At 46.1% G+C, this 3,921-nt stretch overlaps 1 pseudogene; it reads right to left on the bottom strand.

Moving 5' to 3' along the window:
• Positions 1-880: 880 nt before the first annotated feature.
• LOC146192600 (uncharacterized) lies at positions 881-1,762 on the bottom strand (annotated as a pseudogene).
• Positions 1,763-3,921: the final 2,159 nt, after the last annotated feature.

Below are 3,921 nucleotides of genomic sequence, written 5' to 3' on the forward strand. Positions count from 1 at the left end.
GACGTAGCGTACTAATCGGAAGAAAGAGTGGATACTGGTGTCGAATATTCTCATCGCATTTTTACAAAACGCCAACCAGAATGTTTTGTTTGATTTGGTTTTACGTCTCGAAAAGACTCAGGCTATTATCGATGTCGTATTGGAGCGCTCTGCTCACTGCCAACCAGCTGGTGATGTTTAGGAACCATTCATATCGCACAATATATAACGCTTGTGTGCAAAGTCTAGGAAACGTTTATAAACATTTAAAATAGGAAAGCCATAGATAACATATCCAAATTAGACAGGAGAATTATGTTTTAGGCTTCGTTGTAGTATCAGTTCTTTTTCATATATTTATTTTTGAAATGCTGCGTCATTTAGGGTGAAATAAAAAAGCAGGGATGCTGAACATTTAAAATGCGGAAAAAAATTTAGGTTTCAAAATTTCGACCAATATTAAGTGTACGGATTTTCTCTCCCGGGCTAAATTTTATCTAGGGGTAAAATATTTTTATATGGTGTACCATGCTGCATGACATTCAACAAATGAAGAAATAAGTGTCTAGGTGTGTGAACGAAGACGACGCTCAGTGTTGAGTTGTGCGGCTAAGCGGTGCCCAGCGATTTCAGAGTGGTGTGACTCATCGATGCGTGATTTCCACTCGTAACATCTTTGGTGGAGGTGCGGGGTGGGCGACCGGCTGGAAACATGAGCAGGTGGAACAGGATCTGCACGGGACGGGTCAGGTTGGGGCGAGAAACTGCACGGTGCAGAGATTCCACTGCGATTGACGTAGTAGAATGAGCGTGACGACATGTACCAGCGGTTGCGGCAATGACGGGAGATATGACCAACACGGGAACAGTTGAAGCAAATGGGGCGATCGTCAACGGTATGCTAGTCATTAGTATTACGGTAGCGGTATCGAGGCCTAAAGCTGGGGTTAGAGGCAGCAGCGGTCACAGGAGGGGCTGAGTTGGAGTCGATGGTGTTCGGGACGTGGCCAGTAGAGATGCCCATGTTAGCGACCTCCTGGCGAACAGCCTGGATGAAGGATACCGTAGGAAGGGTATTGTCTGTCAGCTGAGATCAGGAAACAGCGGGAGCCATGGCCTCGAGTTCGCTTCGGACGATTCGTATCAAGTTAGTCGGGTTGGAAGGCTGACGGAGAATAGGCAGGCCAGTACAGGACGAGGTAGCAGCTGTGTTCGGCAAGCGGTAAAACCGGTGACATATGCGTTTTTGTTTCGCCTGCTCAAAGCGCTGGCACACTTGAAGAGCAGAGTCAACAGTTGAACAGTCTTTGCATAAGAGTAGGTAAAAAGCGTCATCTGCTATACCCTTTAGTATGTGTCCCACTTTATCTTCCTCACTCATGGCCGAGTCGACTTTTCGGCACAGGGAGAGGACGTCTTGGATGTAAGAAATATATGACTCGGACGATGTTTGGGTGCGAGATGCCAGGTCTTTCTTGGTAGCAAGGCGGCGTCCAATAGGTTTGCCGAAGAGGTCGTGAAGCTTCTGTTTGCTTACGTCCCAAGATGCCAGTTCGTCTTCGTGCGTTTCAAACCAAACGCGCGCGGTGCCGGTCAAATAAAGTATGATATTTGCCAGCATGAGCGTTGCGTCCCAACGGTTGTGTTTGCTTACTCGTTCGTAGAGGGCCAACCAGTTCTCCACATCAACGTCATCAGTCCCGCAGAAGGTGCCCGGGTTTCGGAGTTGTGCCATCACGAGAGTTGGGGCGGCGGCCGTAGAGGGGGTGGGGTTTGTGGACATGGTGATGGTATCGCCGTGGCGTCCACTGCGGAGATCCAGCCTGTTGTACGGGGATCGAAGATTTCATGTTTCATGATTTCATGATGAATGTTTGTACGATCCTTTACTGTCATCACAGGCCACCATGCCTTGTGCTGGCTATCTTCACCCAAAGACCCTACTGGACGTTTGGGACGCTGTGCGTTCAGATTGCAAGAATACACCTTTTTCGTGGTCTATAAGTCTGGTCGGCTTCAGCAAGATGCATACTGCTTGTCCCGCCACCCTCTCGACCCTCCCAGCTCTACGGCCTGGGACATTGACGCATGCGTCCTGTCTTTATCGGTCTTTCCCCCCATAGCTGATGAGCAGCGCTTGGACTCCGCGCTCCGGTCTATCTTCGACCATCTGACTACCGGCCAGTCTCATCCTGCCCTCGCCATGCTCGTACTGCAAGGGGACGCATTATACCGCCGCAATATGCGACCTGATGGCGCTGAGCTCTTATTCGTCGTTCCGAAACATCTGAGCTCCACCATCCTGGAACAATTTCATGATGCTCCCACCGCTGGACATCTTGGCGTGTCCCGCACGTATGACAGCGTGCGCCGACGTTTTTACTGGTTGGGCCTCTATCACTCAGTTCAACCCCCCACGATCAATCTTCGGTTCAACATGGCGAAGACACCAAGCCGAATCCGGTGACGGAGATCGCCGAAAGGCTGCCGTACACAGACGAAGAGAGGCGGGTCAAGCAAGACGTCCGCTTTCGCTTTGGTTACTTAAGTTTAGCCGCGTTAAAATTTTGCCTAATTTTTATAATAGGAGAATGATATCATAAAACAGCTGCATTTAGTTGTCAATTGGGTGGAGAACAGTGCCTCAAGTGACACAGTAGCAGGAACTGGACAGAGTTAGGCTTCGCCTTACTGCGTGGTTGGAGCTCACAATGTCAAATACCACGCCGAAAAGGAAACTTTGCACGAATGTTGATTAAACAAAGGACAGTCTCACACCTTCTCGCCATTTACAAAATACCATATGTAGCGATGAGCAATAACCTGATTCCAGCATCTGTTTACACCACAAACCAAGAATGCAGGCAGCATCCTCTTTCCAAATGAGGCAGGTTAACAAAAGCTGCCGCCCCATCATGATTGCTCGACACCCTTCAGAATACCTATTTCGGTCAGAAATATATGTTGCGGCCGTTTAGAATGTTTTACATTGGAACTACTTTCACCATTTTTGCTCGCAGTTGAGTTACAGAGCTTCATTATTAAAACGTTTTAGTCGTCTGAAAAGTGTTCATGAATTTATTTTCAACCGTATACAATGGAACTGAGGGGTTCATAAGCTAGCTTTATTTTGTTTACATAAAATGTTTCTATCAGCTTCCTGACTTTCATTGCATTGTTTTGGTTCTGTTCGAACCCTAATATATAACTGATGATTGATGCGGAATGGCACTCAGGTTGTTGCAATTATCAACTGCGGCTTAATAATGGCGTTATTGTTGATTTTGTTAGAGAAAAGGTTACCGAGACTACCTGTGGTTGTGAATAAAACCAGAATAAAACCAGGTCTTTGCCTAGCAGTTCTTTAACAGCTAGAATAAAACGAAAACAGGCCTGAATTGATTTAATGGCCTGTAATGAGATTAGAGGAGCGGGGTCCTAAACTGCTCACATATCGCCCACTTTTTACCTTGGGTTATTTAAAATGGAGGTCTATCTATGATTATGGTGGCAGACGCGAAATAAAGACGAAGGCATCCAAGCACGCGGTTAGCGTTAATTGGCATATAAATTCAACATGTGTTTTCTAATAAAGGTTATTTGCTATGTAAGTGCCGAGATATCTGTACATTACTAAAGATGCATGTTAACAAAGAAGTACCGATGAAGCAATAAATGGGATCGAAAAATAAACGGCGTAAGACCACCAGGCGCTTATACACAGTAACTTTAAGGGTCATCAGCCAATTTGTACTCCCTCAATTTATCTCGTGTCGTGGGGCAAATATACAATTGTCAGAAAACAATTTAATTTGAAAAGTTACTTGTGTGGGTAGATTGTAATCTAAAATCAGAAGCAACAGGGCCCTAAATCAGAACCTTCTGGATCACTGAACTTTACGAAAATGGTGCAGGAGTCATGCTTTTTAACAGAGACATAAA

This window comes from Amblyomma maculatum, chromosome 4, assembly GCF_055883805.1.
Source record: "Amblyomma maculatum isolate TAMU_Amacu chromosome 4, ASM5588380v1, whole genome shotgun sequence".
NCBI classification, from domain to species: Eukaryota; Metazoa; Arthropoda; class Arachnida; order Ixodida; family Ixodidae; genus Amblyomma; species Amblyomma maculatum.